This window comes from Corvus kubaryi, unplaced genomic scaffold (genome assembly GCF_017639235.1).
Source record: "Corvus kubaryi isolate FWS band 111438036 unplaced genomic scaffold, C.kubaryi_AGA036_p1.0 37353, whole genome shotgun sequence".
Lineage (NCBI taxonomy): Eukaryota > Metazoa > Chordata > Aves > Passeriformes > Corvidae > Corvus > Corvus kubaryi.
In genome coordinates, this window is record NW_024581115.1 from 2,550,977 (window position 1) to 2,577,491 (window position 26,515).

The 26,515-nt window shown below is 45.0% G+C and overlaps 1 long non-coding RNA gene across 1 annotated transcript; it reads left to right on the plus strand.

Moving 5' to 3' along the window:
• The first annotated feature begins 1,752 nt into the window (after positions 1 to 1,752).
• On the plus strand, positions 1,753 to 19,307 carry LOC121666632. Its single transcript, XR_006016724.1, has 3 exons — positions 1,753 to 2,294; positions 8,424 to 8,727; positions 18,457 to 19,307. It is a non-coding gene; the product is annotated as an uncharacterized LOC121666632 (long non-coding RNA).
• The last annotated feature ends 7,208 nt before the right edge of the window (positions 19,308 to 26,515 follow it).

Sequence of the window (26,515 nt, forward strand, 5' to 3'; positions counted from 1 at the left end):
TTATGTGGTGGCTTTGCAATGTGGAAAAGTGTTCAGGAGGGACCACTCTCTAAATGAGAGTGACTCAGTCTTCAGGGCCAATTCAGTCATTATTTATTTATTATTTTGTTTTATTTTTTCCTGAGGCAGCTGATACAGGGAGCAATTACAGTGGTAATTTTTCTGTGCTGTGGATCTCAATTGACTGTGCCATGGAGGGACCTGTGCTTATTTCACATCAAACCCCACTGCACAGCAGTGCTTTCCAGGCACTACTGAACCGAGACAGATTTGACCCTAGAGATGAAAATTTGAATTGTAATGTCTCACCCTGGATATCCTTCCATCAGAGACAAGACAATGAAGCACAGTGCTTGTGGGATGATTTAGAAGACAAAAGCACTCCAACTACTAATTTTAAATCACAGCAATTGGACTACGTGCAGCCAAACTGACTGGTTTCAGAGCAGGTCAGATGAGTTCCAACCTCCTCTTCAAGTATTTAAGGGAAGCCCTTAACAACAAGAACCTGCTTTGTTGCACTTCTTAAAAGAACAAGTTACTCCAAGGAGAACTTGCTGGGTCCCCTCCCTATTTCTCTGCAGCAGATGCCCAAGTTGCTGCTGTCCCCGGTTCCACAAATAGACATATTTCCGCAGGAATGATCCCTGAATTTCATCTAAGAGCCTCTGAGAGCCTTCTAAATAATTTCAGCATGAGCTATCCTTAGGAAGTTAAAATCAAAGGCACAAGGACCAGCATATTTAATAAGATGGAAATGGCAAAATGAGAACCACATTGAAGGATTTGGGAGTTTTCTCCCTGTATGGATTCCGAAAGGGGTTATGGGTTTGCAGTGCTCTGGCAAGCACAGAGATGCTGGGCATTCAGCATAGGCAGTAATTACATCTCCTCTTTCTAAATTATGTTATCAGGAAACATCTATATTGTTTGCATGGGTCTAGATTATGCTCTGAGAATAGAATGTTCCCTGCATAAAGAGCACGGCTGGAGTAAATCAATGAGGATGCACTCAGAAACATCAATTAAAGGTAATACAAGTCTTTAGCGTGGTATCAGGGAGCGAGCAGAGTTTGAAATTCTGATCTGCCCAACCCATGCCTTCCTCCCTAGGAAAGCGACAAAGCAGAACTACTCAGAAATTCATAAGGTTTAAAAATAAAATACTTGTCTCCTCTCATCCTCATCTTTACTCAGGTTTTTACTCAGTGCTGGTTCCCAGCATAGTAGATGAGTGTAATGTTTTTCTGCAGATCTCAGAGTTCTGCTGGGTTAAGGAGTTGTCTTTCTGCAAGTATCACAAGCTGAGTACCTTGGGTTTGAGGTACATGCTTTGGGACACCTGAAATCTGATTGCCTGAGGTGCCAAGAGCCCACCAGTGATCCAGTGGAAGTCAAGAAAATCAGGTTCTGGGCTCCTTCAGAGCAGCACCTAGGAATTCAGATTTTCAAAGTTGATAGTGGTGTCTGAATACAAAATAACAGCAAATCTGTGATAGAGGTTGGAACAAAATTTAGACCCTTTTACCTGTCTAGTATGCAATACCTGGAGCTCATCTGCAGAGGGGTGAGTAATCTGGCCACCTTTGGACATCATTAGTAAGGGACGTGTAAGTAAACGTCATCACCACATTGTCCGCTGGTCCCAGAGATTTCCTGTTATTGAGGCAAATGAGAAATTAATGTGAATCGTCCTTCAGCCTATTAATTCTGCATCCCCTTTGCAGACATTAATTCAAATGCAAAATCTGAGCCTGGGTTTGAGCCTCCTCTGTTCTCCACACAGTTCATGCACAGGATTCCTGCTCAGGCACATTTGTTACCTACGTGACACACATCCATCATCGTGACTGCAATTGTGAGAGGTGGAAAATTTTCTCCTCGCTACTCGGAAGGAAAAAGGACCTTGCGAAGAATTTATAAGCTTCTTCAGCTGAGCTAATTATTCAGGAAAGGGTATTTTTCACTGCAAGGAACAGAGGGGAGCAGATTCCATTCATAGTTCAAATGCCAAACAGCTTTAGCACCTTCGGTTTTAGTGGCTTATTTTATTAATATTAAGGTGGGGGGGGGGGGGGGAGTGTTTTGGGTCTTTTTTTTTTCCTTAATGCTTTTTCCCTTTGGGCAGAAAGCTGCTCCCTTTTCGTCACAGCCTGGATAATGAATTGCAGTGTACAAAGCCGGTCATACAATACGCAGCAGCGGCAGCGCGGAGCGAGAATCTTTGGGAAGAGTTTCCATAGAAACATTGACGTCCTGCTGGCGAACAGGACAGCGAGTTCCTTCAATGGGAGGTATGGGGTTTTAAAGGAGCAGCGAGGTGGCGGGAAGCCAAGCCAGCAGAGCTATGACTCTGCATCTCCCAGCAGAATAGGGGGTTGGAGCTGGTGGGAGGGGAAGAAAAAAAAAATAACCCAATTACCCTCGCATTATCAAAACGTCAGATTTGATGGTTGCTGCTTGAACGGCGCTGTACAGAGCCCGGTAAATAATTAAACTGCTGACCGTAACGTGTGCGAGAGCTGGCAGCCAAAAATCATAAATACTCAGAGCTGTGAACTAGCAGCTTCTAAAAAATCTTGTCAGATTTTGCCACAGATTTCATCCCCAGAAGCCTTAAATTCAGCACAAATCGGCGTGACGCAGGCACAAACCTCCCAGGGACGAGCAAGGTTGCACCCGGCGATGAGCACTCTCCCCTTCCCTGCTTGTCTTGGAATGAGACAAGTGTTTTGCCAGTGTTCCAGCTCTGTGTTTTAAATAGCCCCGTGTCTACCCAGCTAAATAGTGGCAGAGCAGCCCTGTCTGGAAGAAGGCTGTTTCTAGAAGGAAAACAGTCAGAGGAAATGTTTTTTGCCAAAAACGTTGGAAATCATACAAAACAAAAAGGCAGCATGCAAAAGAATTCGCTGCTGAGCGCTCCCCAGTGTTTTTGTTCGGGTTCACAAAATGCTTTGTTTCAGAGCAATTCCCACACAAGACTAATGAAGGTGACAGAGTCCCTTCTCCGAAAACATGTGACCCACCCCAAGGCCCATCTGACGACAGGGATGTCGAGCAGATCCTCCCCCTGGCTGTGGGGGCTCTGGCTCCTGAGCGAGCACATCTCAGCCTGAGAAAGTGAGCAGTCATCTGACCCAACAGGGTCAGCCTTCATGGCTTGCTCCAGCTCTGACTCTGAGCTGGGTATCTCTAGCACAATTCAGATGGTTCTCTGGGGTACCTGAATGTATTTCAGCATCTTATGTGTGTCACTCTCCCAAAGAGACTCACAAAATGGCTTGGTCTGGGAGGGACCTTAAAACTCATCCAGTTCCAACCCCCTGCCATGGGTAGAGATGCCTTATACCAGACCAGGTTGCTCCAAGCCCCATCCAACCTGACTTGGAATACTTCCAGGGATGGGGTAGCCACAGCTCCTCTGGGCAATCCATGCCAGGGCCTCACCGCCCTCACCAGGAAGAATTTCCTCTTTGTACCTAATCTAAACCTGCCCTCTGTCAGCTTTAAAAATACCCAGTACCCAAACACTGTCTTGGGGTGAGTCACATGAGATGAGGAGCACCCATTGCAGCTCTTCCTCTATTTCTCTCCAGTGCTGGTATCTCAGGGGTGACTCGTTGTTTATCCAGCAAACCCCTGTGGTGTGGGGTTTCCTTTGAGGAGGTGAGCTGGTGGGAAGCTGTGCTCCACTGGGACAACATGGAACAAGGAGGGAACTTTGCTCCATGCAGGAGCAGGTGCCGTGGTCTTGAACCAGCCTCGTCCTCTGTGCAAGAGAGCTTCTGTTATTCAAAAGTGTCTTGCAGGTTTCCACACATCTGTTTCTTGATCAAATCCCTCCAGAGTGATTATCAGGAAGCACAAGGCATCTGCAACCTCATCACAACTGAATGGGAGCCCCGGGTGCCCTGCACCTTCCACAGTCTGCTCCAGACGGTCTTCAAAGGCAAACCACTGCAGTGTGGCTGCTGACCTTAATCCCTGTCCTTTGCAATGCTCAGAGACTGTGGCTATTTATACTGCTCTTATTGCAATGCTGAAAAATCTTTGCTGAAAGCTAAATTATTTTAAATCTATATGGGTATGATGCCACATGAAGTTCTGGTTTATAATTTTATAGTAAAGACATCCATTTATTCAGTGGGCTCCAGGCAGGACGTTTGATACAGGATATGGCATTGATCTATTTGCAGAATGTTTGCAAGAAGATCATTTTGGTTCAACCTGTTCAGCAAGATTCACTGTAGACACAGGAAAACAGAAAAGTTGGTGAGTCAGAAGATCTCAAAGAAGTGTCTTGAATTCCAGGGACTTACGTAGATTGTTTCACAGGATGATGGCAGGAATCGCTTTGAAGGGAATAAGAAGAGAGGGTAAAACAGATGTCCATCTTCCTGAGGAGTACTTAGCTTTTTTCATCCATTTGTCTCAGTGTTTACTTTACCCTGTTTTGTGGATGTCAAAGACTTAGAAATAAGGACCCATTTAGAATGAGAGATGTTTTACTTGAGCACTTTGTCCTCACTTACAACTTAGGGGAATTTGAAGGCTCATTATTCTTTCTTGATTAACATCCCTTTATAAGGTGTTCAGCTAGCATGACAATGAACTTGATTTAAATATCCAGGTAGGCTGGATTTGCATGTGCCAGGAAAAGACTGAAGGCAAACCAGACCCCACACCCACCATGACAAAACAGCTGGGTCAAGGTGGGGCTGGGGACAACTCCTGGAGCTGATCCAGAGGGGCAGGGGCTGTGCCCAGCCTCTGGCTGACAAACACACAGCACATGGGACTCACGTGCTGGCGTGGATCTACTTGTGCCTACACAGAAAGAGAGTGCTCAGTTCTACTGAATTAGGAAGAAATCCAGGTAGAGCAGGGGGATGCTCTGGTCTGACTGCAGCTGGGCCCTCTGAGCACCTCGGCATGGTACTTCTGGAAGAGTGAGCAATAAGTGAAATTATCTACTTGACTGGTATTAAACCGGTGCACTGCAGCTGGCCTGAATTTCTCTGAATCAAATCTTATCACAGCACGTCCTTTGCCGGAGGTGCTCTCTCTTCTCTTCCAGATGATCCACAGAGCTCAGTGCTGTGCTGGGGGATGATTTTAGGTGAGGCATAGGCAGTGCCCCAACTGAGCTGCTCTCGCTCCAGCTGAACAAACCCTCTTCAGAGACACTTAATGAAGTTGCACTTAAAAAACCTGGTGGCCCCTGATCACCCCTTTGGTGCAGTGCTGAACTGGTGGCAAACTCCTCATTGAAAATGAAGTAATTCCCATTAAGGGCAGATTTATGTGCTGCTGGCAGCACCATGCACCGTGCCCGAGGGGCTGCAGCGATGCCTTGGTGATTCCGTACTGGCTCATGCTTGGTGGAGAATTCCTACAAATATCTCTGCATGCTGCTAAAAACTTGTGTTTGGCTTAAAAAAGGAGACAGGCAGTTCCCTTTTCATATCTTGTAGTGAAGAGCTGTCAAAGACATGTAGATGTCTATATTCAGGCCTTTCTGTTCAGAGGAAGCATTGGTGCCCTGCTCGCTGGCTGAATGGCGAAGGTCTTCTTCTGTACCTGAGCCTATGTGGTTATTCCTTTGGGTGGATCTTCTGGAAAACTGCAGCCACGAGAAACCACAGCCAGCAAACACTTTGCAAATCCACTATCCAGACCCACTGCTGCTCCTGGACTAGAGCCCGTGCAAATAGCAAGGAAATTGTATTCCCTGTGATACATCGTTTGAGCTTTCTTTCCAGCAGATCCTTCTTTTTCACATCAGCTCCTCTGCTGAATCTAGGACGTGGGAGATGCTCAATCCTGCCTCCTGGGCTCTCCTTCATCAGATTTACAATGTTTTTGTGCTCCAACAGCAATCACAAGCTGCTTGCATTAAATGCCACGTTACTGGAAAGTCTTTCTGAAAGGCTCTGAGTCCTTGATCATTCCTTGTAATAGTAAAAAAAAAGTATTTCTTTCAATAATGAAAAATTAATTCCCACTTTATCTTTCAAAATGGTGGTGGATTTCTGTGCCTTAGATGTGATACAAGCCTATTGCAGTGGCCATTTTGAACACCTAAATTTCCTATAAACAGCTGAAATTTCCAAGGTGACGATCCCATCGTTTCAAACATTGCCTTGGAGAAGTGAGCGCGGGTGCTGAAGGATAACAAAAAGGAAGAGCAGTTTTTTTTAAAGATGGGAATTTGATACCAAAAATTAAGCACAGCCATAACAATTACAGCCATCTAGTGGGCAAAATTTTTTTAAAAAGAAAAATAATATTGACATTCAATTTCAGCAGTAAAGTACTTGTAAATGAAAGATGTCTAGCATATAAACTGGGGAGCAGCTTTCACTGTTTTGTTGGTTTGGTTTTTTTTACCTATTCTTCAGGAATACATAAAATCTCAATTATTTTCCTTCTTGCACTGTAGTCTACAAATATTAGGAAAATTAGATCTCATCTGGTGCTACTGTTTTAACGAGGGACTTGCCGAGAGTATCCAATGAAGTGTGTTATTGCTCACACTGCAGCTGAAGGGACACGACTGAATTTTTTAAGAGAGATTTCCTTTCTCCAACTGGTTCATTAAATTTTAAAGTTAGATATATGACAACACAAGCTTTAAGTTAAGTAGTTGGCAACAAATCAACAGGCTTCACAGACTGATTAAGGATCTCTTTCTGCAGACGCTTTGTACGTGTTCTTTTGGCTCTTGATGTCATCCATCATTTCAGCAGCCCCTCGGGCTTCACAAGGTATTTCATGTTGATAGGATCTCTAGTGAATTTCTACTGAAAAAGCAAATTGGAAAGGAAGCATTTCATCTGAATCTTTGCATATCAAAAGGAAGAAAAAGTACATCCTTTCCTTTATCTTACTTTTATATGGAGCATATGGGCTGAAACGCTGAACTTCAGATCTGAAGTCCAAAAACTCCAAAGCATTTTGATTTAGCCCATAATAAAATCTGCACTGGGATTTCATAACAATGCTTTTTTAATCCACCTCCAAGGAGGGATAAGATTCTCTGTGAGAGGGTTTGCTCTCTTAGAAGTTTTTGGGTTTTTTCTTCAAACTTAGTCATCTGTATTCAAGATTTTAAATACATATTTACAGAACAAACAAACCTCTCAGAATAACCTCTGCAGGCTTTTGATCGTATGCCTCGGAGTGGAAGAACAGGCTATAGGATCTCTTAACTCTGTGACAAGAAATAACTGGCTGTGAATTTTGGAAATCCTCTCTGGCATGTGTTCAAGCCGGTATTAACGCAAACCACCCCATGCCAATCTCCTGACTCACCGCAAATGGCAGCTCCTGACACTCATCCCATCGCTGGCCTTCCCTAGGAAGAAAACAAAGCAGCTCCTCCCTTCCTTCCTGAAACCTCACGTGCCCCAACTGCTTCTGGATGGGGGCATCTTCTGTTTTTCCAAGTGTTTAACTTGGGGAGTGAGGCCGTGCCGGTGGATCTTGAAGGGGTGTTTGCAGCAGTAAAATTGCTCTCAGCTCCCCAGTCCCTGGGCACAGAGTGTCCTTCAGCCAGTCCTGGTGGTTTCACATTCATGGCATGAAAATCTCTCTGCAGCAAGTATGTAAAATTCTCTCTGGTGCAAATCTCTTTGAAGACAGATATATGTCAATTATAGCATTACGTTGCTTCTAAATTCTATATATATTTATAGGACTTGATGGTCTTTTCCAACTCAAGATACTCTATGATTCTATGGCATTTGGGTATTTATATATAATTTACATAGTGTATAAATATCCAAGTAACCATTATCTAGATACAGGCAACATTTGCAAAGGAAAAAGCTGTTAAAATACCACAGTCCTGCAGAATCTTGTGTGTTGGAGGAAATCTCGTCCCACACTTGTTTGTGCCAGTTCCAGGAGGTTTTTTATTCCTTGTCCTGCAGGTGAGATGTGAGGAGTGAAGGGCAGAGGTTATGCTGCTCCAACCATTAATTTCTTGACCTCTGACAGTTTTGGTTTTTTTTTAATCACAGCCTTTTCTAAGAACAGACTGTGCAGTATAACTTGCCATATAAAATCCTGGATAGATATGGAGCTGGATTTGTGATGCAGTTACTGGTATTTCATTAACCTTTATCTTGACAAGTGGAAATAACACGCAGTGATTCAGGGGAAATTTTTCACTTGCAGAGAAAATTGGTGCCAAAAGAAAGCAAGTGGGCTACAAATTAATAAATACAAATCTCAATAGCAGTAATCAACTTCCAGCTGGACTTGGCCGCTTGTCTGTGTTTTGGATGCATCAGGGTTGTTGTGATGATGCTCTGTGGGGCACAACAGAGCCATGGCTCAGGAGCCCATGGGTGACCTCAGCCAGCCTAGGGCCAGGGTGGCCCCCGTCCAGGCTCCCTTCTCTGTTTTTTCCCCCCCAGGTGAAGACGTGGCCCTCAAGGATTGTCCATCCCACCATGGGCTGTGGCCTCTCCATGCTGTGTCATTCTTCAGCCATGTGGTTCCACTGGGCTTAGCTGCTAAAAGGCTTTTGCTCTGCAAAAAGGCTGCTTATAGTCCTGGTCCTGTTGATGTGGATATGCAACCACCAATCCTCCAAAACCTCAGGGAGAACCTTTTGTAGGAGGACCTGAGCAAAATACAGCCTCCCTGTATTTTGCTCAACTCCTCAACTGCAGCCTCAATGGTGGCCAGCAGAGTCCCCCGGAGGAGACAACAGAGCTGGTGAGTAATAAGGATAACTGATGTTTTTCCAAGTGAAAACCAGCCTGACTCACCACTATTTTGTTTCTTTTATTGTTATTTGTATTGCTCTGATGCCAGACAGCAGATCTCAGTTATTGAGCCCAGGGTTTTATCACCATATAACAGGAGAAAGTGCTGCTGAAATGCCTCCAGACTAAATCAGTAGGAGGTAAAAAAGAAAAGGCAAAGCCACTTGCTCACTGCTGCCCCGTAATTCAGGGCTGAAAACCCACAATGCCCTACTCCTCACTAAGCACCTTCACTCACCCACGGTGGCGTTTTTTCCTGCTGGCCTTGCCTTGCTCTAAGCTGAGGTTTATGAATAGTCAATATCTTTTGTTTTCCAAATAAAAGTTCTGCTGGGTGCACGCGTTCCGGGACCCCTTGTGCTCCAGGGGGAGCACTTGCTGCCGGCAGGGGCTGCTCAGATCCAAAGTTTTTTATCGAGATACTGAGCTGAGGCATCAGGAGAGCAAAACATGCCATCAGAAAATGAGCAGGAGCAGGTAGAACACCACAGGTATGGCAGTAGTCACCCCATGCCATTTGCTCTGGCCATGCCATCCTCCAGTGAGCAGCATAGATTTGTACAATCAGCTCCTCTGTTAGATGAAGTCAAGATCTATTCCTGGGCAGGAATGCCATGGAAAACGTCTCCTGGAACTGGTATCTGCCAGGGATAATGTCTCTCAAGCCAATGTCTAGCAGAGGATAAGTTTCCTACTGCTTCAGATACACATCAGCTTCTCAAGGCCTTTGCAACACGCTGGGTGCTGCTGATGCAGGGAGCAGTCATACCCACCACTGCACCTGTCAAGCAGAAGAGATCCCACGGAGTTCAACAAAATATCAGGGCCTGGATCCATGCATCAACAGAACCAGAATAATTCCCAGATCCAGAGAGAAAAGCACAAACAAAGAGAACCTAGATGTCAAAGAGACAAAAGCTGGCTGGGAGATGAATGCAGAAAAGCTCTGCACAAGGTCTGGGGTTTAATGAGAGCTGAGTAGGATGGGACTTGGAATAGATAGAAGCTATTAGAAACAGCAGAGAAGAACAGAATATGCAGATAGCGAGGAGGAGAACAGCTGGAAGAGGAGGTTGGGAAGAAAGCAGGTAGAGGGATGCATATTTTGGCTTTTGTGTACCAGTAATACAGCTACAACCCTGCAAGATGTGGCCTAGCATGGGAAAAGCTAGATGGTTCCAAAGGATCCCTGCAGGAAGCAAAGTTGCTCGGCTGCTCTACGGGGACAGAAGTGGTGGTGACGCTGAGAATGGCCACTCCAAGGCTTTGTCCTGGCCCAAGAGCTGGAGGCAGTTTCTCTGGCTTTGGTTTGGGGGTTTTGTCTGGTTGTTTTGATTTTTCTTTTTATTATTGTTGTTGTTTCGAGGAGGTTTTGGTGTTTTTTGTTGTTTCTTTTTGAGGCAGATTCCAGATGGGTTTTGCAGTGGCAGCTCTAACTCCTGTCCCAAGTTCCCCGGTCTCTCCAAGCACCCCAGCATTTGCTGAGAATGACCCTGTTGTGGTTTGACACTCGCCCAGCACCAGGCACCCACAAGAGCCACTCCCTCACCCTCTCCTGCCACAGCTGGGCAGAGGAGGGAGAAGGAAAAAAAGATTAACTAATGCTTCATGAGTGAGATAAGGACCCAGAGAAACGTTTCAAGGGCAAACCAGGCTTAACTTAAAGTTACAAAGTGAATTTATTACTAACAGAATCAGAGGAGGATAATGAGAAATAAAATAACCCCTCAAAAACACCTTTTCCCCCCAGCCCCTCCTTCCTTCCCCCCGACAGCGCAGGGGGACAGGGCACGGGGGTTTGCTCAGTCCATCACCGAGATTTCCTTCGCTGCTCCGGGAGAGGAATCTTCCCCTGTGAGGCCGTGGGTTCCCTCCCACGGGAGACAGCTCTCCTGAACTTCCCCGGCGTGGGTCCGCTCTCAGGAGCAGCAGCCCCACCGCCCCCGCTGCAGCGTGAGCCCCTCCCTCGGGCACACAGCCCCCCAAAACTGCTGCGCCGGGCTCTGTCTGCCACAGGGTGCAGCGCTCCAAGGCCAGGCTGCTCCAGCCTGGGAGCAGGGCCCTCTCTGCACCGGGACTGCCCCTGGATCCCAGCGTCCTGCAGGCACCCACCCGCTCCGGCACGGGCACCTCCCGCAGGGCTGCGGGTGGATCTCTGCATCCCCCGGGGATCCCCAGGGCTGCGGGTGGATCTCTGCATCCCCCGGGGATGCCCAGGGGCTGCGGGTGGATCTTTGCATCCCCCGAGGGATCCCCAGGGGCTGCGGGTGGATCTCTGCATCCCCCTATGGATCCCCAGGGCTGCGGGTGGATCTCTGCATCCCCCGGGGATCCCCAGGGGCTGCAGGGGCTCCACCCTGGTCTCACCACGGCCCTCAGAGGCATCTCAGCTCCGGCGCCTGGAGCACCTCCTCCCCCTCCTTCTTCACTGACCTTGGTGTCACCATGGTGTTTCCCTCACATGTTCTCACCTCCTCCTCTTCTCTGACTAGAATCCAAAATCTTGTGACTTTGTTTTGATTTTCTTCTTAAATATGTCATCACAGAGGTGTTACCAACCTCTCTCACTGGCCCAGGTTTGGCCAGCATCATGTCCATCTTCAGAGCCATCAGCTGGCTCTGCCGGACATGGTGGAATCTTCCAGCAGCTTCCTCACAAGAGCCACCTCTGTGGCCCCCCTGCTACCTAAAACCAGGCTGTGCCAGACCAAACCCTACAACTGAGCTAAGCCTGTGCCAAGTGCCACCTCTGTGACAGTGGCTTGAGCTCACCATGGCAGAGGTGTTGGTGAAGCTCTGCTGCTCTGACCCACCATGGTTGGGGTATCCCAGGCTGGCATCACCACCCAGGACCAGCCTTCACCACCCAATAGCAGCACAGCAGATGGGCAGAGGGTTGAGGGGTTTGTTTGAACTGATCTCAGCTCACATCTTGGCTTGGGAAGACATGCCTGGCATTCTGGTCAGCAATGACTGACTCTTGAAGTAAATCATCAGCCATTCGGGAGGGCTGTGCCTGTGCATTAGGACAATTATTGCTTTCTTCCAGCCTCGGCTGTGCAAAAATGCATTGCTTCTCTTTATGAGAAATTCTCATCTCCGTCTGTCAGTCATCTTGTCTCAGTGGGGAAAAAAATCCCCAAGCCCTGTCATATCAGAAAATGAGAAAATTATCAATATCTAGAGTGTATGTGAAAAATAGGAGCTCTTTCTCCATTTGGGAGAATGAATCTTGGTTGTAATGTCTTATAAATGTTAGCAGCTTCTCAGACATTCAAAAATGTTAATGATCCTGAGGTACCAAAATAGCTTGCCTTGGAGTTCTCCATATTAAAAATACTGTCTCGCCCTCTGCAGCCATCTCCAAGTGTCTCAGAGCTGAGTGGTCCTATACATCACTTTATGCATTCAGGAAGCAGAGGCAGGATTAGTACATTCATGCAAACACAACAGGCTCTGATGATTGCCTGCATATCAGGAGTCAGGATCCAGCTCTGGTGCCTGCGATCAGCTCAATAAATACTATCAGCTTCTGCCAAGCATAGGAATAGAAGAAATCTGTCAATAGCTGTAGCTCTGAATAGGAATCCTTGAGTAAAGGAAATCTCTCTTCTTCAGATTTCCACTGGCCTCTCTCGGGAAGAGAGAAGGGAGCACAGAGGTGACAGCCCCAAGTGCCACAGCTGGGTTTGAGGGGGTCCCATCAGTCCCAGGATGATACCCCACCCCTCCCCATCACAGGGGTGTCTGAGCCAGTCTGGGGTCCTTCTTCCCCTGAAGAGCAGCCACTGACTCCACCTGCTGCCCCTCCAGGGAAAGGTGAGTGTTCAGTTGACTGGGCTCAGCCTCCTGTCCTCCTCTCCTAGAGCCACACATGAATCCTTGTGCTGCCCAGGGTCTTGTCCTGTTGTTGCCTTCAAAAGAGTTGATTTTGGAGTCAGCTCCCCATGGGAAACCTGGGAGCCGCTCCTTATCCCTCAGGCTGACTCAGACTCCAGCAGAGCCCAGCTCCTGTGGTTGCACACAGCTCTGTCCCACTGCTTTGGGCTGTCACTCATGAACATGTTCCTTCGGATGCTTCAGGGCAGCCTGAAGCAGCCAAGGCTGCCACATGGCACCACATCCCCTGGCATGCAGAAGAGTGGTTTTCAGATCTAAGCCTTATTAAGGCTACCTGAAACCACAGGTTTGAGTCCTGGCTCCGCTGAAGCTGGCTGGGGGCTCGTGGAAGAGTGTGGCAGAACTCGCTACTTCTCCAGGCACTCCTGTGGTAGGACTCACATCTGAATCTGCTCTGCTATTTTCCTTTTCGAATATCTGTCCCTTTTGCTTTTATGAGTAATCAACTGTTTTATTTCCCTACCAGATTAGATTGTTCCTCTCACTGTAGTTTTGGGCTTTTGCAGCTGAATGGGACCCAGGAGACCCAAGCATAGAGCATCGGGACCGAAGACACAGTAGAACACAAAAGGGGCAGCTGGTGCCCAGCAGACACCACAAGTCACTTCAAAGGTCTTTTGTTTCTTAGCTATTGTTTGGTTCAATGTGATACCTGCAGCTTGAACAATAGGCAGAAGCAGGGTATTGCACTGATGGGCTGTTATGGAGTGCAAGGTGAGGCCTCAGTGTGGGAGGCCAGAGGCAGCACATTTGCCTAGAAAGCCCTGGTAATGCCCTTCCAGGCAGCCCATTTGCTGAGCTCCTGATGTTTATTGCATTTCTTGGAGCCCGCACTGGGGAAGTTTATTTAAACAATTTGGTGCAGGGAAAAGTGGATGTTGGCAGGGCTTTGGGTTCCAGCCACGAGTGGATGGAGCTGTGGGAGTGCTGCTCCTGGAGAGAGGTCCAGGCCACCCACACGGGCTCTTCCTCTTCCTGCACCAAGGTGGGCTGGGCCCTGAGGAGAGGCCTTCAAACCTTCTTTGAGTCAGGTAGGTTATTTCTGGGATGCTCAAGATGGATGCAAGTGTCTGCAGATGCCCAGCTCACAGATCAAAGTCCCCATAACCTACTGGGACCTGAGTTCCACCCCATCTGGGCGTTGTGTTGTGCCCCCTCTGCTCTTCAGAGGGCAGAGGACAAGAAACAGGGCACTTTCAGACACTTCAGCAACTGCTTTCTCAAAGCTTGTGATGATGCTCTAAAGGGAGTTACTCTCTGCATGCACCAGTCCAGAGCTTTTTGGATGCAGCAAGTGAATGAAATGTGAATTCTTTCTCTTTTTTCCTCCATTAAGTTCCTCTGTTCTGAAGCTGAATTGAGTTTTCTGATCTAATTGTCCTTCCCTTTCCAAAGAAATGGAATGACTTTTTAAAACTGCCTGTACTTTTATACACCCAACATCTGGTTTTGGTAAAAATTCTGTAACTTTTTAAACGCTACTTGCAGTCTAGAGGAAAAGAGGGTGGTATTTAGTAGATGATCTTTGCCCTCATTTTTAAAGAAAAAGCCCCCATCCATTACTTCTGCTGCTGGCAATTGAGAAAGCAGTTGGGCTGAACTTTTAAGTGAACAAACACTTATGGATCTATTTATACCTACCCTGAAGCAGACTACCACAGGTGGAAACACTGTAATTATTTCCTCTCCCTGGTTTCCACTGTCCTATAAAGATCTCCTGGAGCAGCTTGTTAACAAGTTACTGCTGCACATGGTGAAATTAGAATCGAGTTCTTATTAACAACCAAACCAAATTTACTAAAAATTACTAAACCTAGCAGTAGCAAAGGTGAGAGGAGCTGCTCTGAGTCAGCTTTTGCTGCTTAGCCCCCTCTATCTAAGAAGGCTGAGAATTACAAATGACAAATGTGGTTGGCAAGTTGAGGGGGGACAGGGACCTGAGAGGGAGTGGCGGGGAGATGCAACATCAGTTTTTCCTGTGTTCCTTTTTCCATCACTGCATGTTTCCAAATTAATTCCTCTCCCTTAAGAGTCCCTCTCCTTTGTTATGATCCCACTCTTCTCCCACCCCCTTCTCCCTTAGTTCATTTCTCAGAGCAGATGATCTCCTCCGCTCACCATCCAGGTTAACTCTAGTTTCAGTATCAAAGATCATTTAGGCTGAAAATAGCTTTTACTGGGCCCATGTTACAGCCCAGGAGTGCCTGGTCACCAGATAGGATCTCCAGCTGCCCCTCAGTCGGGGTTATCCATGGGCCAGTACTCCCAGTTCCATGGCCTCAAGCCATTGTGCTTCATCACAACTCAGGAGGGTTGTGGACTCTGTTGCAGCTGATTATGAACCAACTGGGAGGAGCTGAAGAAACAGGAAAAAAAAAATCATTAATATTCGTCCAGACAGCCTGTTCTTTAGAGATTTTTAGTTTTCATGGAGTGGTTTTTGGGTTTTTTGAAATGATATTAAATTGTTATAGCTTTATGTTAATTAGGAAATGGCCAGTGGTTATATTTACTGTTGCCTTCTGGGGTACAGAGTCCAAATGACTCAGCTATGAAAATCAGCCTTATACTGTTCAGATGTATGAAATGTGGCCCTTCAGCTCCAAGCATGAAGTAATGATGCCTCTGGAGCAAGAGGATGGATGTGCCACAAATACCAGTGCTGTGAACTTCTGCCTCCCCTGCAGGCCAAGGGAACAGCACCCTAAGCTGTGCATGGGTAGAGGGTCTGGAATAGCCTGGATGGAGTCAGGTGTGCTCTGTGTCTTAGTGACCCCCTGAGTGCCCAAGAGCATCTTTACTTTGGGAAGATCTTTTTAAAAGCATCTCTACTTTGTGCAACCTGCTCTGGGTAAGCCAGCATTAGCACGGGGCTGGATCAGACATCTACAGAGGTCCCTTCCAACCCCAACCATTCTGTGATCCTGTGATGGTATTAGGAAAAAATTCTTCACCGAAAGGGCTGCCAATAATTGGAACAGGCTGCCCAGGGCAGTGGTGGAATCACCATCCCTGGAGATACCTAAAAGACTTGCAGATGTGGCACTTGGGGACATGGTTTAGTGGTGGGCTTGGCAGTGCAGGATTATAGCTGGACTCGATCTTAGAGAGGTTTACCATCCTAAAGGATCCTGGGATAAGATTCTGCATCCATGGCAGACTGGTGGGGGCAGGGAAGAGAGAACTGGCTGTGGGGAGGGCTACAATGAGTCCCTAAGGTGAGAGTCATAGTAGAGATTTCAAAATCCTCACTACATTAAAGGAGTAAATAGTCTGTTTTGGTAGCAGGAGATGCAAAGCAGGTACCAATTCAGTGCTGCTGTACAGCAATATCCTTTGGAAGATTTGCCAGATGGCTGGCAGCAAGACTTTTAAACTGACTTTTTTTCCCAGCCAGCCATATCATCATCATCCATCAGACAGTCACTTTGGACTGACATTGCAGAGCGTGGCTGTCTCCTTTTTGCCTTGCTCCTGTTTATTTCTAGCAGATTTATTTATATCTGGAACTGATATAAGTGGCACTATTTCTTTGTTTCATTAAAAGATTCCTTGATCTAAACTTTAAAAGATTTGTCTTTAGAGAGATCAAAGTCAACCCAATGTATGTCTGGCACCCCTACATTTTTCTGATATCCCAGTCTTCAGGTAAACCTGGAAAAGACATTTTGTGGCAGAGTAGTAAACTGTGGTGACTAGGTTAAAGTGGAGCTGGCCATGAATTCTTGGGTACTAATACATGCCTTTCACCCAGGCTTCTTAATTATTATTTTCCAAGAGCTGAAACAATGTTGACAGAGCTTGCACTGTCAGATTCAAGTAAAGGTAAAACCCAGTGCCAACAGCAAGCATGGAAAATTACATCCCACTGCCCAGCAACTCACAGCCAAGCAAGTAAAATATGATTTGCACAGCTGAGCAGAGGCATTGTCAGGGTGCTAACCTAGGAGCCAAGCACTCCTAAATCCCATCTGTCACGACCTGTTGCTTACTCCTGGGAAAACTGCATGCAGACAGCTCCCTAAAAGAGGCTATTAATTCTGGGTACGTTATTTATTAATTTTGGGGTGTGAATCTTTATGTCCCATGATTTCTAAACAAACAGTGGCATGCTCTGACTAGGACAGAGCTGTCTCGTTCCTTCCTGTTGCTGTGGAAGGCATTTTTTCCCAGCTTAGCTCAATTATTTCAGGAATCAGCAGGTCCCAGTGCACACCCAAGCCTCTCTGCCTGTTACCTGCCAGTGCCATGGAAAGGATGGGGTGCTTGCGGGTGCTTTGAAGGAGAAAAGCTGAACAGAATTGCTGAGTGTTATTGTGGAGGGTTGGAGTATGTCCTGGATATGAATCATCTTGCTCTTTCTGACCTACTGTCCTAATTGAGAGTCATTTATTCCTCAGATGCTCGTCACTGCCCAGGTTGTACCTTTTCACAATGAAGCAGCAGCCTGGAGCTGCAGGTGTTTGCCCCACTCCTTCATTACATGACACATTACAGGAGATTTAGTAAACAGACTGCTGAATCATGGATCCTCCCCAAATGTGACCCCAAATCCCTGCCCCTTCGTTTTGCTGTTTTCTGCAGCAGGGTCAGGCCAGGACATGGCTTTCCTGTTGGCTATATGAATTTTACTGCTGTGCATGTTCCAGTAAAATCAAGGGCCTTAGAAAAGGGATTCTGTGGAAGCTTTTTTTGTCAGGGCCTTTACACTCATTAGTTATAGATTAGAGCACAAGCCGCAGGGCAGAACCAGCAGAGTTGCTCCTGTTTGAGAAGGTGTTGCTGCTTCTTCACGAACCTCCAGCGCTTTGTGGCTCAGGGATGACCGATGTCCCAGCCTCATTTTTCCAACACATTTAAGAAGCATGCTCTTCCCTGACCATCTTGTATCTCTGTCTATTAAAGGGAGGACTGATTGCCTGCTCCAAGACACCCATAGTGACGGTCTGCCCGGCCTCATCCCTTTGAAGAATTTCCATTCGAGGGTTTATCTTTGCTGCAGAATGAGCTGGGACTTTCAGCCAAGGGTGCTCTGCTTCCTTGCTCTGCCCACACTCCTCCTGGCAGGATAACAGTAAATGGCAGCTGAGTAACCCACCAGTTGCTGTAGATGAAGAGGTTAAATGTTGGAGTGGCTGCAGACATCAAATCCATCGCTCCCCTCGGCAAATCCCCTGGTGCCTCCCTTGAGTCTTTCCAGTGATGTTCTTCCTTGTCATCTAGGCACATCCCTGATTCAGCTGAATCGGGGACATTAACAATTAATTGTCCCCATTTGGATGTCACTTGGGCAGGCTGCTGTCAAACATTTAGCAAGAACAATCTGGATATGAATAATGGGCTTTCAAAGCACTCTTCTGGCAATATAAGTGAGAGAGAGCTGTCAAATGCAGCCTGGGCTGGGAGTAACAACCAACACTACCTGTCTGAGGAAGCCATGGATGTTTTTATGTACTTCATTCCTATCTTTGAAGAGTTCAGACAGCATTTTTTTAAATCTCAGAATGTGCTGCTTTCTTCACCATTAGAGATTCCTCTTTTTTTTCCCATTACATCTTTTAAATGTGCCTTTATTTTGCAAAGGTACAGCCTTTGTGCTGATCAACCAAAAAAGACCAGATCCTTAATTCCAGCTGGATTCTGACCCAGCTTTAGATCAGTTCTGAATTTTAGATTTATTCCCCCTTACTATATTTATGGTGATTTTTTAAAATCACTTTTATTCTTAAGGGCTGGTCTCTGGAAACACATTTCAACTAAATTTCTTTTTATTCTACAGAGGGAAGCTCTTGGAGAAAATATGATCCAACTCAGAAGAAAACTTCCAGGGAGCAGATCTCCTGGTGTGAAGGAACAATTGCATTATTATCTCCCTGAAGCTGGAGATAAATGGGATTTATCCTCTTTGGGGCAAACAATTTACCAGACAACAAAAGTTAAAATTCCTGGTAAGGAACAAGGTTGGGCTGTGCAGCTGCAAGTGCTTCTGGAGAATCTAAGCCCGACGTGTGAATAAATACTCTTTATTTTCTGAAACGAAACCAGTCCCACATATAACGGACACAAATTTCAGCCTCTTCCTTACTCAGTTTTCAACAGCTGCTCATGCAATAGTTCAGCCAGCCAGAAAGGAGATGTTCATAGATAGCTGGAAACAAAATCAATTTCTGCCACTTTCATGACCGGTTTCACTCCCAGATCCTCCAGCTCAGGGCTGGCTTCTTTTGCAAATCCTTGTAGGTGGGATGGCTGGTTAATAATTGCTGTAATTCATTTAGGTCATAGCCTTTTTTCTGCTCTTTCTTTTCACTTTTTGAGGGAGAGTTGAGACAGAGATCACCCAAGGCATGAGTACTAGTTTGACTTATTGCCACAGTCAGCTAAATCTGAGCTCTCTGCCCAGTATCCACGGCTCAGTTCACCTCAGGTCTCTGGCACTGCTTCTTACAATTGCCCTTCTTCTACTTAAATTTCAAAACCTGAGAATTGTTCTGGTTTTAAGGATAATCACACAGTTACACCTAATGGGTATGCGGCTATTTTCAAGATTAAAAATATTCCTTTTAAAATACTTGGGTCTGTATTTTCTTGCTCATGTATGCGGGTACTTTTATTAAAAGTCTGCTCTGAGCAGTGTCGTGTGTATGCAGCCTCGGATTAGACTAAAATGAAATTGTGGGAATTTATGGAAAAGCTTTTTGTGAGAAAACATCCTCAGCTATGTAGCCTTAGAAACTAGAGAGTTAGTGTTGGAGCTCGGAGAGTGACTATGAATATGGAGAGCCAGGAGTTGGAATAATCACAAGGGAGGCAACTGCACCAGCCAGGATGAAAGATGAGAATTTCAGCAGAAAATTGATCAAGATAACGAAGCAGGGGGAAGATGTCTTGTGACAGCAGCTGGATTTGTAGCATCTAGCCTCAAACAGGAGCATGAAACATAAGTTTGCTTGGAGGAGGAAAAAAATCAATCAGATTTTACATAGGATTGTGAGACTATAGAAAGCTCCAAGACACCCTGGAACGCTGCAGCATTTACCCTAATCGGGGGGTGAGTCAGCACTCAATTATGCTCAGGCAATTTTATATTCAGTTTTTTATGCGTTGGCAACAAAGCAATTTAGATAATATGGTCACACAGCAGAATCACCTTCTTTGCAAATCTGAGTTCCATTAGCTACAATAAAAAGTATGTCACTCCGAGTGCTCATTTGCCAGCGTGGAAGATAATCGTCATGTGGGATCAAAAAGAAATCTCTTCTTCCCATTGCCAAACTCAATGTAATTGTGTGACATGGCTGTTTTATCCCTGCTTCTGAAGATCTTAGTTACGGCTACTCTTGAGACTGCACAGATCCACTGCTGTGTGCAGGGGCCGCCTGAAGTCTTCGCATTAATAATAGCACATGAGATAATGGCTCCTACTGGGTCGTGTGTTCTAGAGAAAACATTCTGTTCTAATGAAGTGGGTCATATATATGCAGGTACATGAGGGTGGCTCAATCTGTCCATCACAGGGTAAAGAGCTGTGACCTGTGAAACAGAAGAATCTCTGTGAAATTGTATTATTGGCAAGTCCCAAAAGCACTGTCCTGGGGGATTTCAAGGTGCAGCTTTATGCAGCATTTTGACATCAGTTTGGGAAAGCTGTTATGCTAATATGACCTTTTGCTTAATCTTTTAAGGCACTTATTATATTATTTTGGCAATTATACCTTTAGGAATCAGAAGTTGGAGAGGAAATGAGTGATTTACTATTTAAACCGAGTGATCATTTCAATGCCAGTGACAGATTGAGTCTCCTGTGAACTACTCCTTACATGGACAGGATGCACAAACTGTGTAAAATCCACTTGGTATGTCTCAGGAGCAAACACAGCTTGAATCTTCATTCCCTTCCATTATTCCTGTCTCCATGACTCGATGGACTTTAATAGGATCTGAGGAAGGACCAGATCTGTAGCAGAGCAAGCTCAAAGAGAAATTCCCATTGGCTTTTTTCCCCGCCATGGATAATACCCTTAAAGATTCAGGGTCAAACCTTCAGCTGTCGTATCCTGGCATCTTTCCACTCAACTAGCTCTTCGTGTCTGTACAAGTACTAGGTTCCTGTTCAGCTGAAAAGAAACACCCTTGTTGGTTTTTTTCGGTTTGTTTTTAAATGAAGATACGTTTCATGATCTTCTCATAGGAGGATTTTCAGATTGTATTTATCAAGACACAGACATTTGAACTCATTTACTTTGAAGTCAGCGTCACTCACACTGTCACATCATGACAGCACAGCAGGTTAACTCAGCACTTCTCAAATCAGATTGCCTTCAGCCCCAGTATCAACACGTCTAACCTGTGCCTTTCCTAAAGGTGATATTCTGTCTGTTACCTGGTAGTCACTAATTAAACTCTCCAAGTCCTGGGCTCAGAATAAAACACTATTACTGATAGGAATAGTATGCAGAAAGGCATAAGAAACCCACAGCCACACGCTCCAGAGAAAAGAGATTGCCTGAAAGCTTAAAATATGGATGGCTTCTTACTGAGCTGCACTGTTCCTGGATGTTTTAAATTTTTAGACAAGAACCAAGGGAGATCTTCTGGGGATGTTAAAATTATATTTTGTTCTGGATTTTATTGCAAAAAATTGAGGCACCTTCCAATCTCAATAATTAACTAACAGTGCAGGGAAACATCCTTCCTCCCCTTCTCATTCAAGGTGAGTCTACATCACTTTCTTGAAGAACTAGAAAACAGTAAAGGCTTCACTGATCCTTCCTAAGTAAACAAAAAGCATTTCTGGGAGAGCCAAAGGCTGCAGATTTGGCTTAGAGGACATTGCAACTAGCCAGAAAAGGTGGTATTGGCTGGATCTTTGCCTAAATAAAGTTGAGTTTCCATTTATTTCAGAAAGACACCACTGGTAATTCTTAGATGATATTTTTTTTACCCTAGCTGATGATAATCAGAATGTAAAAAAAAAAAGCAGAATTTTTGTGTTTATTGGACCATTTTGGTAAACAGTCACCCCTCCATTGCTCCTTCTTCCAGTTTAAACCAACTGAATAAAAGCTATTTCTTTGTACTGAGTTTTTTTCCCCATTTTTATCTACTTTTTCACATTCAGTATCTCTCTTGAATAAGACTGAACAGTTTTCCTGGAATTCCCTTTTCAGGAAAAAAAAGATTTACTTGCTTCTTGGAAAATCCTAAGTACACAAAATTCTTAAGTAAATTCCTAGTGAGACGTTTCCAAGCTACCTTCATCTGTTCAGAAACTGAAAGGGCAAAAGACCAGCCCTTCACCTTCAGTGTTTATTTTTGATCCCCATGAAAGTACTGACAGTTTTAAAAGCAGCTTTCTGTCTCTTTAAAACTGTTTATGAATCATTGTTTGGAATGAGTGTAGTAAAGCACTTGAAGCTGATTAACTTAGAAGTTCCATGGCTATCAGCTAGGACAGTCCTCACCTCATAATTTTATCTATTAACAGATACTGCACAACTAACTGACATTAAACTGGCAGGATCCCAATGCAAAGGTGAATTCGAGGAAAAAATTATATTGGATTTTAATAAAACTTTCTTCAAAGGTCAACCTCTCTAAGGTATGAAATCAATCTTCCTCCTTCTTCAGCCCACTTATTCACAGTTATAGGAAATTCTGATGCTCATAAAATATTTCCCATTCCCTCCCCCTCTTCTTACAGCGCCTATCCACCTGTGCACATTACTTTTCACAGCAGTTTTAGATTCCATACTCCTCATTTCATTCTTTTTAACAGGCCTTCTCAGAATCTGTACCCCATTCTGAATATGTGGCTTATCAGGCTCCTCTTCAAGAACAGATCCTGCCTTATACCATCTTCAGGCAAAAAAACAACCCACATTTTTACTTGACGAAGGTGGGTGAAACTTTGGGAAGAACAAAGCTTTGGTGCAAAATCTTTATTTCTCCTGGTTTTATTTCTCCTTCTTACCCAGCAGCTGCTTTCTGTGTCTTGCTCAGAACTCCATCAACTTTTTCCAGGTAAGCTATTATATAGGTAGCATTCCACTTAGGAGAGTGATGTTCTTGTGAGCTCTGAGCTCTAATCTCCTGCAGATCAGTTCCTTTTACTGATGTTGGCCTGGCAAAATTATATATACAGAGAGAGAGAGAGATTTTTTTTTTTTTATTAAGAAGAGTCACTAGTATCTAAGAAAGTACCAACTTAGAAGGTTTTTTTCAATGTACTCGCTGCACAAAGCTGTAGATACCCAGATCTGGAACCTGCCTTTTAATCTGTGGCATTCAAGCTCCAGCTCTTGGTAGCCAACTTTCTAAAATCTTGGCATCACCAGAGCCGCTAACATCACACACTGTAACAGCAGAGCAAATCCTGTTGCTGGTGTTTGGATTTGCCTGCCCAGCTGAGCTGTGGGGCAGGCCAGACCCAGAGCATCCCATGGGAATTGAAAGCAAAATTTTCAGGGTTTCCAGGATGGGATGCTCAATGCTGGGCTGTTCTCAGGGTCACAGCCCATCACTACGGCACTCTCTGCCCTTCACTCTCCCCCTTTTACTGCAATATTTCCCTCCTTCCACTTCAAGGGTTGTTCCTCCCCCTCTGTCACAACTGTATCTCTGCCCAGACCAACAGACACTGCCAGGTCCTCCTGCCTCCATCCCTTTCCTGCATGTTCCCAGGGCACTACTGCCATTCCTCAGCCCCCTGAGCTGCAGAGGGCCAAGCCTGGGCACAGCCTGGGCTGTTTGCCCCAGGGGCAGGAGGTTGCACAGAGTCGTGGCACACATCCTGCCATGTGCACTTCCTTGGCAGCTTGAGCTGTGCCAGCCCCTGCCCGCCAGCTGCTCTCCATCGCTGGGAACCAACATGTGCCCCTTCACAGGATCAGAGACAAGCTTGGGGCTCTCCTAGAAGGTGACCTGGCTGTTTTGCCTGAATTCTGCTCCTGCTTGTTTTTTACTCCATCAAAACAACATCACTTACAAGGTGATTTTGTGGTTTCCCACCTCAAAAAACCTTTGTGGTCAGAGAGCTCCTGGTACTGGGCAACACCTGATAGGTCCAAACCCCCTCTCTAATCTGTATTTATGGAAAAATCACTGCTGGGAAAGTGAAATGTAAGAGAATCTACATTCCATTTCAAACTCAGTGCTAAGATATCTGCTGGAGAGCAGCCAGGCCTGGTTGCTCACACTGATAGATGGTGGGGAAAAGGAACACATGTTAAAATCAGCAAATGGATAAAACTGGGCTAGAGAGGGATGAATACAATGGGGAAAGCTTTCAATTTTTTTCCATTTTTTCATTTCAAGATCAAAGCCCAGGCTCCCACGCTAAAAGGAGAATTGTGCTCCGAAATAGGAAAATGTTAAAAAAGAGACTGCACTATATTCAGGAATGCATGATACAAAGCTTCGTGTCCACCATCAGGATAAATCTTACATATTCTGTACAGCAACATTCATTTAGCAGAGAAGAGGATTCTATGAAAAGGACAGAGATGGGTGGTGGAAATTCTGAGCCTTTCTTCCTACAGCTTTAAAATTCTTGTCCTCATTGACATAATTAGTAAAAATTTTCTTGGTTGTATATAATTCCTTTGAACAACTTTTAAGATCAACAAACTGTATTTTGGATTTGGACATTGTGTTGATCAATAAATAATACTAATTTAGATTTTTAAAGAGTGCTAGTTATTATTTGAGGAACCAAATTTAGATTTCTTTAGCAGAAAAGAAGGTCCCTTTGTTGAGTGTGTGCAGTCTCTGCAAGCTTTTGTGGTAATGTAGCTGTTTTACAATGCAGAGATCTTGGATCTAGAGATTATTCTGCAGAGATCCAGACTGTGGAAGGTGTAGTTCAGTTGCTGATGGCTGTCTGCTGGCCAGCATTGCAGGATCTGGCTATGAACAGGGCATGAGATCAAACCCTTCTTGTTTAATATAGATTAAGAAAGTCTTCTTACTTCTAATCTCACTCCTGCCTCCTGCCCTGCTCTGAAATCATTGTGTTGATTTGCTCTGCTAGGGAAGACTTGTCAAGGTCTGTCAGGACAGATGAGAATATATAGTTTTTCTTTTCTTTTAAGATTAATCTTCCAGCTGAATAGAACTGGCAACATGAGTGAAATTTTTCTGCTGGAGTTATTTTGTATTGATTTTTAAAGATTTTTCTAGCAGGGAGAGGCAGACTTTTTGCTATTGCTGTGTATTAATCAAAAGGGCTGAAAAACTCTGCAGGCCCTACTCTGACCCTTGTGGATCAAAAAGCCAGTCGAGATTTTAAGAATACAAATGATCCTGGATTAAACTCTGGGTTTAAGTGTTAATAATTTAATACTGCTACAGTTTGGCCACCTACCTCTGACATGCCATATGTGGACCACACTATGATCACTGCAGTTTAAAGGCTATTTTTTCAGACAAACAAGGATAAATCAAAACTTTCACTGAAACACTAGAAGTGGGGTTGATCCTCAAAGAGGTTAGTCCTGGGCCAGTGACCCATCTTTAACATTTAGAAACATAGCATCGTTTGGGCTGGGAGGGACCTAAAAGATGGTCTAGTTGCATTTAACACCGGATTTTTCTACAGCATGGACTGCATGAGAAGCTTCCTTTCCATAAGCCCCAGAAAAGCACATCCCAATTTTTACAGCTTTAAAGGATCCCATGGCTGCCTTGATTACCAACGTCTTAGCTCTGTACATTTAATTCAGTTCCTAATGCTTCTCATGTAGCACTAAAACCATTTAAAAGAAAGTCTCTGCTTTTACAACCTGGCTTTTTTTAGCAGCTCAGCAGCAGTTACTGGGTTTGTAAAGCTCCTTATGAAATCTCACCTGAAAACACTGATCTGCAGCGCTGTGCAGTTGTTCCCACTTCAAAGGGAAATCTACTGCTGCCACCCCAGAACTGAGTGCAGCGAGAGCTGAACCACCACCGGTGGCTGATGTCACCTGCCAATGTGTGTTTGTTGTTCTACAGAGACTCCTGAGCTCTAATATCAAAACAAAAACAAAACAAAACAACCCCCTCTATTTGTCTTTTCACCTTCTCTGTTTAGGGAGTTGTTTCACTTTGACTCTTTCTGATCAAAACAAATACCCAGGGCTTTCTTTCAGATTCCCAGAGATGCTACAGCAGTTCCCAGTAGTCTCCCAGTTGCCAGTGCTTGTAATGTAATAATCTTCATATTTCATTTTCCCTTTGGGGTGCACAGAGACAAGTGACCCAGTTTTCATTGAAGGCATGTGCAACCCTCAAGATTTAAAAATGGGTGAGAAATACAGGGATAAATTGTAAATATTTTGAGTCTTAATCAAGATATTCAAGTTGTTTGCAATACTGCAATCCCCGTAGCATCAACATTGATACGTCTGAATAAAAACTATGTTTTACAGTGAATTAAGCCTTCCATCAGAAGTAAGCTGTGGATGGGAAAGCCTCTTCTTTCCCTTAATATTTCAGCTTTTGGGTACTGCCTCCCATTCTCAAATACATTCTCAGCTTCAAAGGGTTAAAGTCCCAGCATGTCCAAATCTCTCCCGGGGCCCACGTAGCGCTTATGCCAAAACGCTTTATTATTATACAAACAGAGCAAGAGGCGGAGAACTTAAAAAAAAATACAAAAACAAACCCCTTCCCAACTTGTCCTCCAGAACCGGGTCCTGCTGGCGGCGTGAGAGAAACCGCCCCAGCGCCAACCCTGAACACCCCAAGGGGTGTTTAAAGAGCAAACCCGGGGATGTTTTAAGGAACGCCGGGGTGGGCCGCATCCCAAACGGACCCATCCCATCCCATCCCATCCCATCCCATCCCATCCCATCCCATCC